General features: G+C 27.2%; 1 pseudogene; it reads right to left on the minus strand.

Moving 5' to 3' along the window:
• Nucleotides 1–1,106: 1,106 nt before the first annotated feature.
• Nucleotides 1,107–3,806, minus strand: LOC143921998 (exosome RNA helicase MTR4 pseudogene; annotated as a pseudogene).
• Between the last annotated feature and the right edge of the window lie 9,823 nt (nucleotides 3,807–13,629).

A 13,629-nucleotide genomic window follows, 5' to 3' on the forward strand; every position in this document is an offset into this window, starting at 1 on the left:
ATCATTTTTGCCCTCACCCTCATCGGAAAAATTGGGCAAATTGAGAGAATTTAAGTTATTAGTATGCCCGTTTAAAATTACAACGTTTTTATCATTTTTTTCAGAGGACTTTAAGATTTTTTCAACATCTTTATGAAGGACCTCTTCGACGCTAACTGCCTCATTTGTAATATTGGTACAGGCTGATTTATCTGAGTGCCCAGATCCATTTTCTTCTAAGTTCTTTCCTGCTTTATTATCAGAGATCTCATTATTTGACCCGCTCGCAGCTACTAAAATGTCTGAAACTTCGGAATTTGCGCTTAATGTACTTTTTGGTTCAACATCTTCTTCCGGCACGCCTTGTAATTTAATACCTTCTGGAGTTTTTTTAGCTTCTGATGGATTAGTTTCTAAGCCTTTTATCTTCTTATTTTTTTGTATCTCATCTTCTTCTCTTACAGCAACAATATTTTTTCTAGATTTGTACTTCTTATTATCGTTAATTGTTGACATGAGGGGTCTGGTAATTTCTCTTTTTATAGTAGCAATTTAATTTCTTATTGGTTTACAAATTTTATTTGAAAGCCGTTTGTTGATTTGTGATTTTTAAAGGAGAAAAATAAAAAAACTGGTGTTTTCAGAATTATTTTGATATGTTGATTTGAATTTATTTATTTATCAAATCAATCAATAAATATATATATTATACTTACATAAATACTGTTGTTTACCTCAAACTCTTACTTATTGTTGAAATGGTCTTAAATAAATCACCCCTAATGTCTAATAGGTCTTCAAGAGAACAACAATTATCATAATTTGGGGTGTTTTTTTAAAGTCTAATTTTAATTAAAATTCAATAAAAAAAAACTTTAAATATTTAATTGTAATTGTTTACAAATATAAGGAATTAGCAAAAATAATATCTCTCTTAATTAAAAAAAAACTTTAAATATTTAATTGTAATTGTTTACAAATATAAGGAATTAGCAAAAATAATATCTCTCTTAATTTAAAAAAAAACTTTAAATATTTAATTGTAATTGTTTATAAATATAAGGAATTAGCAAAAATAATATCTCTCTTAATTTAAAAAAAAACTTTAAATATTTAATTGTAATTGTTTATAAATATAAGGAATTAGCAAAAATAATATCTCTCTTAATTAAAAAAATGCCTTGTGAAAATAGATCTACAAGATCTGTATTTCCTATTACCGCTGCTGCACTTGTAAGTTGTCTGAGTAATTCTTCTAGTCTTTTAAAACATCTAATTATACTTCCTTCAAATACTGAAGTGCTTTCACAGATCTCCAAAAAAGTTTTACCACTCATCCACATTTTTACAATGTCCATAAGATCAAATGAAAATTTTGACAAATATTTTTCTTGTTTAACATCAATATTACATGAGTTCATTATCTGACAGATCCTACTAGTTGCATTAACAAGTAATGCATAAGTTTTATCGTTATCTTCACTTAAAGAGACATCATCATTTTTTTCTTCACAGATACAACAGCTTAATAAAGCAACCATTTCAATTAGTGGGAGATTAGTAAATTCTGAATTAAAAATCATTTCTGTTATAACCAATTCATCACCAGCCGATATTTCTGATGCCATTTTGCCTTTTATTAAAACAGAAGTTTCATCAATATACTCCAACTTCTTTAGTGCCATAATCATTTTTTTACATTCTTCCATATGATAAATTTCTTTTAATTTTTGAAAGTATAAAATTTTTTCTTGTAAATCCTCTTCTTCATAAAGATATCTGAGATGTTCAATTGATAAATCAAGTACAGAATTAGCAGATGGAACATATTCACATTCGACTAAACAAGAACGGGAGCATTTTTTACAAAATAAACAAGATGAAAAATCTATGTTGGGTTCAATAGTCAAAATTTCATTTTCAATTTCTTTAATTTCTTCATTTATGTTATCGTTATATTCCAATATTTTAAAATTTTTATTAAACACTTTAATATCAACTTTACACTTTATATCATATACAGCCGATACACAATTAATGGGAAATGTTTTAAGTTCAATATCCTTGTTTGTTAGTACAAATACATTAATAGAATCAAGTTTAATATCGTTAACAATAGCATTTTTAATAATTAAAACTGAACCCATTTTAGGCACCATTATATCAATAACTCTGCCACGTGTTGCGATAGAATTTCTGTATGTAGCTGATAATGAAAGATTTCTAGTGGTGTATAATGCTTGTCTTTTAAGTAACAATTCAGATAAGTAAGTTGGTGGTGCATATTTTACATTAGAAATTTTATTTTCTTGCTCTAATGCTGTTTTATATGCTTGGAAGTGAAAAAAACTTCTGCTTAGAATGTACATGGGATCTAGTCCTTCCACCCTTAACAAATTAAGCACCATGTTATAAGTTAATCTAAAAGCACTTAAAAGTTTATCAGAAGCAGAAGAAAAAAGTGTTTTTATTTGGGCTACTGTTAACTCCTCAGTTAAAATGCTTACTACGACACCCCTTTCATCTAAACCACGCCTTCCGGCCCTGCCACTCATCTGAATGAATTCTCCGGAGGTCAACAGTCTTCTTGAGACGCCGTCAAATTTCCTAAGTGATGTAAAAATGACGGATTTTGCTGGCATGTTGAGCCCAATGGAAAATGTTTCTGTGGCAAAAAGAACTTTAATTAAGGACTCCTGAAATAAAATTTCTACCACTTCCCTGATGATTGGTAAAAGCCCAGAGTGATGAATTCCTATCCCCCTTTGTAGTAGTGGCAAAATCTTTTCTACTACTGGAATAGACCTGTCTTCTTTACGAAGTGATGCAATAGCATTTTCAAAAATTGTTGTAACTAATTCCTTTTCTTCTTCATTTAAAAAATCTTTTTTTACTTTCATTGCAAAATTTTCACACTCTTTACGGCTAAAAGAAAATACTACGGCCGGCACTTTAACTTTGTCAAGAACTTGTGTTAAAATTTTGTCTAAATTCCTCTTCTCTGGCACATTTTGCATTGAACTGTTAAATGCCTTTAAATTAAATTTCTTTTCTTTAATTAAATATGTGTCGTCAGTCTGGAAATAATGTGTAAGTGGGATAACACGTGTTTCTGTATAAACCACATGTACTGTTTGCTTTTGAGTAAATGAAATCCATTCAGCGAATTCTAATGCATTGGGAATAGTCGCACTCAAGAAAACCATCCTCACATGTTTAGGAAGTAAAATTATCGTTTCTTCCCAAACTACACCCCGTTCTTTGTCTCGCATATAGTGTATTTCATCAAATATAATCCAATGGACTTCTCGTATAACTTCTGATCCTCTATAAAGCATATTACGCAAAATTTCCGTTGTCATAACAAGACAAGAGGCTTCTGGGTTGATTGTAACATCCCCTGTCATTAATCCAACATCTTTAAATTCTTCTTGTAGTTCTCTAAATTTCTGATTAGACAATGCTTTAATAGGGCTAGTGTAAACAACCCTTTGATTATTCATCAATGATTGTGCAATAGCATATTCCGCTACTACCGTTTTACCACAAGATGTGTGAGCACTAACCAAAACACTTTCATCTCTCTCTACTGCAGCTATTGAAATCTTTTGAAATGTGTCTAATTCAAATTTGTAATGTTTTGCATCACATTTGGGCTCAAGGGAAATATTAGTGTATTCTCCTTCAAAGGGAATGACGGCTTCATGCCTAGTCCCTTTAATAAAAAATTCATCTTTTACTTCTGTCCTTGGAGGTTCTTTTATAAATTTCTGAGGTATTTTTAATTTTGTTGTGTCTTCAAATATTTCAAAAAAAGATTCATCCATGGCAGGGGAAAATAATTAAAAGGAAAACCAAATTTATTGTGAAAATTTTATCTTGAAGGATTAACAACTAGTTTTATTGAAGTTAAACGAAATAAAAGTGTAAATTATGGATTTACAAAACGGGTTTTATCCGTGCAATTAAAAAAAATTAAGAAAAAAATAACTTAGAAGAGGATAGGGGTATTTGCTTACCATCCTCTAATGCATATTATTTTTAAGCCGCTTATATCCTGGAATCTAAAAAAAAGTTTCTGTCTTGTGCCATCGAAGATGGCGTAAGCTCTTCATTATTAAAGTATTTAATCATTAAGAATATTTATTTAAATTATATTAATAGAGGATAACAGTAACCTCTTTATTATTAAAGTATTTAATCATTAAGGGTATTTAGGGATTATATTAATAGAGGATAACAGTAAGCTCTTCATTATTAAAGTATTTAATCATTAAGAATATTTATTTAAATTATATTAATAGAGGATAACAGAAACATCTCTTCATCATTAAAGTATTTAATCATTAAGGGTATTTAGGGATTATATTAATAGAGGATAACAGTAAGCTCTTCATTATTAAAGTATTTAATCATTAAGAATATTTATTTAAATTATATTAATAGAGGATAACACAACAGTTTCCAAAATAGCTTTGGGCTAAGGTGCAAGGTTTGTAAATAATATCTTTACAAAAAGTGATTATTTTAGTTTTAAATAAAATAAAACAGTTTCATAGACTTTGCTTCTTTAAAATAATTAAATTTAATAAAAAAGAGTTATTCTTATAATCAGCCAAGATTAATACCCCCAATGGCAATAAATATTTCAAGTAGTAACAATTATATTTTTATAATCTGCCACGATTAATACCCCTAATGTCAATAAATATTTCAAGTAGTAACAATTATATTTTTATAATCTGCCACGATTAATACCCCCAATGTCAATAAATATTTCAAGTAGTAACAATTATATTTTTATAATCTGCCACGATTAATAGCCCTAATGTCAATAAATATTTCAAGTAGTAACAATTATATTTTTATAATCTGCCACGATTAATACCCCCAATGGCAATAAATATTTTAAGTAGTGACAATTATATTTTTATAATCTGCCACGATTAATACCCCTAATGTCAATAAATATTTTAAGTATTAACAGTTATATATTATTTTATATAAATATCTGTAAAAAATTGGAATGGGCTCTTAAAAAGGGAGTTTCTAAAGTTAAATATTACATTGTGGTATTTTGAGCTGTTTTGTAGCTATTGAAGCCAATAATATTTAATAAACACTATAGAAATGGTTATCTTCTGCTTTTATATTACTCTACAAAAAATATAAATAAAAAGTAAAGAGTGTTATGTTATCCTCTATTAATATAATCCCTAAATACCCTTAATGGCTAAAGACTTTAATAATGAAGAGGTTACTGTTATCCTCTATTAATATAATCACTAAATACCCTTAATGGCTAAAGACTTTAATAATGAAGAGGTTACTGTTATCCTCTATTAATATAATCACTAAATACCCCAATGACTAAATACTTTAATAATGAAGAGGTTACTGTTATCCTCTATTAATATAATCACTAAATACTTTAAAGATGAAGAGGCTACTGTTATCCTTTATTAATATAATCACTAAATACCCCAATGACTAAATACTTTGAAGATGAAGAGCTTACGCCATCTTCAATGGTACAAGACAAAAACTTTGAAATTAAATATGTCAAGTTGTTAACAAGCATCCAGTTGTTTTAGAACATCCTATAAAAAGTTATTTGATCTAATTGGCAGGTGTGGAACTTTGATTGATTTAATGAAATAAAATATCTTGCCGTTTATAAAAAAAGAACCCAAGTTAACAACCTATACAGATTAAGTGAGCTTAATAAATAAGAAAACAAAGGTGTTATTAATTATATTTAATAATAATATTTATAAAAATACATTATGTTTGTTTATGAATACTTATTAGACATTGGAGATATTTATTTTATACCAACATTATAAGTTGGAGATATATAATATTAAATTCCCATGTAAACCCCAAACTCTTACTTTATAATTAAAATGTGGGGGTTTTAATTATAGAAAATTCTAAAATAATTTAAGGCAAAGAGCGCTTTTAATTTTTATTATGAAACTATAGTATTAATGGAGCTTATAAAACGGCCGTTTTACCAGAACACGTTTAAATTGTCTTTTATATGTTTTGTCATTAATGATGCCACAAGCTCTTCGTTAATTAAGTATTTAGACATTAAAAGTGTTTTGGAGGCTAAATTTAATTAGGATTACACAACATCAACTTTAAAAAAGATCTATTTTAGTTGCTACAATCTTAGTTTTGTTTTCATTAAAAAACCCAATTGTAATTTATCATGAAATAACCCTGTATTAGTATTTTTAGGTCTCATAAATCACTGCTCTAATATATTTATACTTTTAATTTTAATGATCTTGTTAAAATAGTATTAAATAAATAATTATTTTAATAAATCTTGTTATAACAACAATTCTTATTATCTTTTAATCTATAAATCCCACTATATTAAGGCACTTCTTTAATCTATAAAGCCCACTATATTAAGGCATTTCTTTAATCTATAAAGCCCACTATATTAAGGCACTTCTTTAATCTATAAAGCCCACTATATTAATCCACCTCTTTAATCTATAAAGCCCACTATATTAAGGCACTTCTTTAATTTATAAAGCCCACTATATTAAGGCATTTCTTTAATCTATAAAGCCCACTATATTAAGGCACTTCTTTAATTTATAAAGCCCACTATATTAAGGCATTTCTTTAATCTATAAAGCCCACTATATTAAGACACTTCTTTAATTTATAAATCCCACTATATTAAGGCACTTCTTTAATCTATAAAGCCCACTATATTTTGTCATTTCTTTAATTATTGATTTAAATTTTTTCATTTAATAAGAGCCATGGGAGAACTTTATCTTGACAAAATTTCGTTTGAAATAAATGGAATACAAATATTCAAAGAACAAAGTTTTTTGGCAAGAGGAATGTGTAGTATTTCAATATCTTCTGATGCCAATACTCACATGAACTTCCCTTTATTCTTTAGTAAAACTCACATGTATTCTTCAAATATAATAAAGATTAGTGGTAATGCACAATTTGATTTCAAACATCTTCCCGCTTCGAAAGTTCACTTTCTGTTAAATCCAAATATCATTTTTAGCGGTAGGGAGACGGTTCTAGAAGCTCTTAGTTCTATAGATTCACAAGAAGCTGGAATTCTTATCGACAAAATAGGAATTGGATATTCTAGAAAAAGGCTTAATAGATTAACACCAGAGGAATCTAGGATTTTTGAAATAGCTGTAAATTTAGCTGCCAAGCCAAAAATTATTTATATTGGCAGAATTGAAATGACAGAATCTATAAAATCTAAGTGTTTTGAATTATTACAGGAATTTGTAGATTTACAGGGGGGAATTGTAATGATTGAAACAGAATTTACTGATAAGTTTGACAGTGCCATTGTAATAAAAAGCAATCAAATTTTGAGTTTCGATAAAATTCAAGCTCAAAAGTTCGTTAATTCTCGTAAAACGGCAGCCTTTAATTTTCCAAATGCACCAATTTTGACCTATAAAGCAATTTCATACTCTAATTTTGATCAAAAATATTTAAAGGAAAATAGACAAGAAACATCATGGGAAGTTAACACTAAACAATTAGAAGGGGAAATAAATTATAATTATAAAAATTTATATAAAAAATATAATACTTCAAACATCATCGATTTTAAACAAAAGAGATTGCCATTTTGGAGAAGAATTACTTCATTAAGTATTTATTCGTTTAATATTGAGCAAGCTATTAAATTGGGCCTTGGGCGATATGACACTGTGTGTAGAAGAAGAGAACCTAGGATTGCTATTTTAAAAAGTTTTATTCCATGTTTGTACAGTATTATAATAATAAGACTTCTTTCAATTCTAAATGATAAATCATTAATAAACGAAATCCCAGATCTAATCGGATATGGTATTTACACTTTTTTTAACAATAGAGAATTTTATTTAATAATAATATTTTTTGTCAATTTTTTTTTAATTAAAACTTTTTCATTTGGTAGAGTTTGGTCATTGTTTATACATTTTTTTAGATCAGAATTATCAACTAATGCCACAAGAATTGTTTCAGCTTGTACTTGTTTTAGTATTTTTTATAATTATTCTTCAATATTAGATGAAGAATCACAACTGATTAATTATAATATGAATATTTTAATTAACCCTGGGACATTTATTTTTTCAATTTTTGTTTATATATTTTTTACACATTTTATTTTTTTTGTCAGTATTGCACTCATATTTAATATTAAAAATATTATTATTGCTGTAATCAGTGCCTGTTTTACGAATTTGATTCTTTGTTCTTTTACCGGTAAACGACTTAGAGGTACCCTAATTGGGGTTTTTATGTCAACATCTGCATTAATAACGCTGGCCAATTTAATTAATTATGAAGTAAGATTGATGAACTCTATTCTTATTTTATTCGCCCCCTGCTTTGCTTTAGATCCATCACTAACAGAAGGATTATCTTTGCTTAAATTTATATCAACCCCACTCACATATTATTTATATTGTTTATTCGCTTATATAGCTTGTTGTTGCTGCTTATCTTACAAATAAAACTTTTCATTTTTAAAAATATTTCTTAAATTACGTTGGATATATAGAATATACGCAAGTAAAGAGACATTGCTACACTAAACTCTGTTTAATTATCTTATTTCAATCTTAAAAAAGATAAATTAAAAATATATTCTTTTAGCTGTTTAAAATGTGGTGTTTTAGATATTATTTTTTGTAGGAAAGTTGGAAACAGAAAATAATTTAATAGTTACAAATTAAATAAAACTAAGTATCAGCAGTTTTGAACGGGTTGGAAATTTTTTGAAAAATTGGAAACGAACAAATTAGCAGTTAAAAATTAAATTAAACTAAGTATCAGCAGTATTAAACGGGTTGGAAATTTTTAGAACAATTGGAAACGAACAAATTAGCAGTTAAAAATTAAATTAAACTAAGTATCAGCAGTATTAAACGGGTTGGAAATTTTTTGAAAAATTGGAAACAGAAAATAATTTAACAGTTACAAATTAAATTAAACTAAGTATCAGCAGTTTTGAACAGGCAGGATTTTTTAAAAATATTGAAAACCGAACAAATTAACAGTCAAAAATTTAATCAAAAGAAGCATAAACAGTTTTGAACGGGCTGGAATTTTTTTAAAAATTGTGAAAACACTAAAAAAACAAGATAAACGAAGCAACAAATAAAAAATAATATCCTTAAGTGTAAAACATAAAATAACAATCAATTTATTTTAAGATCCAAAGAAATTTAACCCAATTTTTCTTATAGATTTTAAATTCAAGAGCAAGTTTAAAATTAAGGCCATTTTTAATATTTACTTGCTACGGAAAATCTTTTTCTCTTTAATTAAAAGCCTTAAATGATCTGGGTATGCATTTTTAATTAAGTTGTTAATCAAAAATGTAAGTTTTTTTAAAGTAAGTACTAATAATCAAAGCCGAGGATAATCATAACAAGGAGATTTATTAAATAGCATTGGCTTAAATAGCTATAATCCAACCTTGTGAGTCGAAGATAATCATAACAGGAGTGTTTAATAAATAGTATTGGCTTAAATGGGGTTAATCCAGCCATCAATACTATTTTTTAACTCGTAAGCCGCTGCATTTCATTTATTATAATAATTAAAAAAATAAGAATTAAGATTTCTAAAACTCAAAAATTATTCTCTGGGTAATTATATTTCTCTATGCAGGAGAAAAGCTTTCTTTAATCCCTTTTGAAATTCTAAAAATACACAGATAAACAGAAGTAATTCTTTTTCCTACTAAAATTTAGTCTATAAAAAAGACTTCATATATTTAACAATCTTGGGTGAGGTGAAGCATAATAGCCGGCAATTTCTCAGACTATAATCATAAAAGCACCCTTGGCACTTAAGTTTCCGCCTCTTTGACTGATGCTTGAAGATCGTAAACAACCCCAACAAATGAATAGCTCGTTTCACAAAATTACACAAATAACTCTCATGTTCAACCAGCAATCTTTAACAACCAGCCATTTTGAGCAATTATGAATTTACTGGGCAGCTTTTTATTCCAACATTAAATTGGTATTTTGCTTCGTTCGATATATTAACTTAATCTTTTTTTTTTCGCAGAAAATACACAATTTGTGTTGTTTGCAAATATCTTTGATAAAATTAAAAATGTTATTTTTAAGAATCAGATTGAATTGTTAAAGTTACCCCTATGTCATTAAATTCTATTAACATGAATTATTAATAAATCATCACTCGCAATTATTTGTTTTCCACAACAATATTTATTTTAAGTTTTTTTCAGAAAAGAAACCTCCTGTTAATTACAAAGTGAATATATTCTCGTAATACACCCGATTTTTTCGATAAAAATTTAATTACAGTTATTGTCTATTCCGGGCCTATAAACTCTATATTTATAACCCACGTGTGTTTATTATTATGTCACTTTTCTATATCTATCGTAAAATATTGCTATTAACACCAACTTAATTAGGCTTTTCTATAAGAACACACACTTTAAAAATTTAAAAGTATATTCTTTGAATAATGAAAAATTTGTTTCTTCTGTAAATTTTAGTTTTATATTTTGGTAATCTGCCACTTTTTTTTTATTTATTTCTAACACTTTTTTATTAAAATTTTGAAAAGAAAACATATTTCTTTGATTAAAGAGTTTCTCTTGTGTAATTTTAAAAGTATCAAAAAACGAGCAGTTTTTATAAGACTTAAATACTTCTCTTACATTAGGTATGTTCATAAAATGTAAATTAGTAAAGAAATGAATCAAATCTAAAAGAGAGGTGTCGTTATCAGTAAAATTCTCATTAAAAGCAGGTAAAAATAAAATATTTTCATTGAAATCAGGATTAAACTCTAAAAATTTACTTGAAATAACCGTCAAATCATTCGGATTTCTATTTAAATTCTCCAATCTTAAATTTTTTTATTTTTAATAAAAATTTTATAAGAAATACAACCTAAAGGGTCTATTTCTTTTATTTCTTTATCTGCAATTATAGGAATTTCGTTGGAAATACAAATTAGTTCATAATAATGAGCTAAATAAAATAAGAATTCCTCACAATAATTTCGTTTTATGTGAATAAAATCAAAACTAGTGGGTGAAAATCTATTTACACTTAAAAAATTATTATAATCAAATAAAATTGTTTTTTTAGGGGTTTTTTGGTTTTCTAAAATAGGAACTTTGTCATCTTCAAATATTTGTGTTTTTATAAAGGAAATTGGATTTGGAAGGATGTTTTTACAAGAAAATAAGAAACCCAAACTCCCAACTAAAAGAAATGGAGATACTCTAGGTGGTCTACTCAAAAATTCAGAGGCTTTAAAATCTCTATAATTTCGTTCATAAATCCCCTTTAGCATCTTATGGATTAAAAAAAGAAGATTTATTTGTTCGTCTAAGAAATAGAAAAAAATCCACTTATAAATAGGCAAGAGGAATACAAAATCATTGTAAGTCTTTATTTCAATTGGGAGGCAATTATTAAACAAGCAATGTAGATTTAGGTAGATCACAGTACAAAATCATTGTAAGTCTTTATTTCAATTGGGAGGCAATTATTAAACAAGCAATGTATATTTAGGTAGATCACAGTACAAAATCGCCAATAGTTTTTATTGCATTACAATTGAATAGCAATTATTAAACAAGCAATGTAGATTTAGGTAGATCACAGTACAAAATCGCCAATAGTTTTTATTGCATTACAATTGAAAAGCAATTATTAACCAAGCAATGTAGATTTAGGTAGATCACAACACAAAATCGCCAATAGTTTTTATTGCATTACAATTGAAAGGCAATTATTAACCAAGCAATGTATATTTAAATCACAATACAAAATAGTCGTTAGAAACCCCTTAACTTTAATTAAATCGAAATTCAATTATTAAAAAAACATTTTTTATTTTGGTTTGCCACAATGCTTGTTTGCTTAAAGGTTTAAATTTTATTTCAGTCCATAGGAAAAAAATTTACTAAATCCTGGAACCAAATTTGACAAAAATGTGCCAATTTTGATTACTTTGAGCATAAATATATGTGCAAATAGTGTGGAATGATGCAGTGCCATAATATACAACTTGGATTTGACTCTCAAGTATCATGAAAAGGGTGAAAAGTTTTTTCTTTTTCTTAATTATTCCTGCACAATAAATTTTACACACTGCCACTTTCAAATCACTAGTGTAGTCCTCCCCTCTCAAGACAGTATGGTACTGTCTATAATTAAACGCCAGCTCAAGGTCAATGGGACACTTAGTCCTAAGGCTAGCCGACTGTCGGCAGAGGGATAGAGATGCTATAGGGGCCCCCAGAGTTTTGTAGGAAACTTCTTTTTTTGCTGTAGGCAACCACTTTTCAATAAATCCGATTTTTTTTTATAGTCCTCCCCTCTTAGAAAAAAGGTATTTATTAAAAATATTAATCATGCAGCAAAAATCAGGTCAACCCTACACAAACTTTATAATCTAAATACATCTTGCGGTCAGTCGGCTTGCCCAGGACTAACTGTCCCATTGACATTAACTTGGAGTTTTATTAGAGACAGTACCACACTCTCTTAACCCTTCTTATAACCTAATTACACTACTTTAATGCCTTCAAAACTTAAGAGTAATTGAAAAATTTGGCAAGTTTTAAGGAAGCATACAAGACAAAAATGCATTTTTATATTTTGTATTGTTAAAAAATAGCATTGTACGACACAAAAAGTGGGTTTTTGACAATTTTTTAAAAATAATTTTACTTCTATATATAAAGTAAGAGTTTGAGGTAAACATGGGTATTTATTTAAGTATAATATATTTATACAACTTATAATAAATAAATAGAACCACACATTAATCAAAAGTTTTGTTAAAAATATCTTTTAACAATTTAATTAAACTAAATAAAAGTCACATTTTCACATTCTTCAATATTTTTGGCATTTTTACATTTCTTTAAAAGCAAATTTTTCATTTTACTTTTTGTTACTAAATTTTCAAGAACAATACATTCACTAACATTAAGGCATGGAACAAAATTAATTAAAATGGCATCTAATAAATCAACTCTATTAATTATTTTTTTAATATTAGAAAATATATAACGATCAGTTTCTACTTTAGATACTTTTGAAGCTAGCAGTTTGAAATAACTGGAAATAAATTTGTTTTAGCATCTAAAAGATACTCAAAATATCCATTTAGTAAACAATGAATGTCCTTTGTTTGTGAAATAAAATATTTTATTGTCTCTTCTGAACAAAATTTAAAAGTGCTTTAGAAAATACAGTAAAATAACCTAAAGAAATTAGTTTAAATAGAAAAAGGCAAGAATATTCATCATTAAACGTGAAATTAGAAATAATAAAAGTAGAAAGTTTTTCAAACAACAATTTAGCACAAGATAAAGGATTGGAGTCGGCATCATCGGTCGTAGTCGAAGAATTAAAAGGAATTTTTTTAATTAAAAAAACTAGGAAATCGACTAATTCAAGATATTCATTTCTATCAATAACTAAAACTGACGAATTATAATTATTTTTTTGATTTAAATCATCTCCCCTTTCGTTGGTTAACCCGGCATCGGTTATATCAACAACGTTTAATTTTTCAGGATTTACATTATTTAGGTTGTCTTGATTTTCGTTTAAATATCTTCCTTCATTTATATCA

The sequence above is a fragment of the Arctopsyche grandis genome, unplaced genomic scaffold, assembly GCF_051622035.1.
Source record: "Arctopsyche grandis isolate Sample6627 unplaced genomic scaffold, ASM5162203v2 HiC_scaffold_131, whole genome shotgun sequence".
Classification (NCBI taxonomy): domain Eukaryota; kingdom Metazoa; phylum Arthropoda; class Insecta; order Trichoptera; family Hydropsychidae; genus Arctopsyche; species Arctopsyche grandis.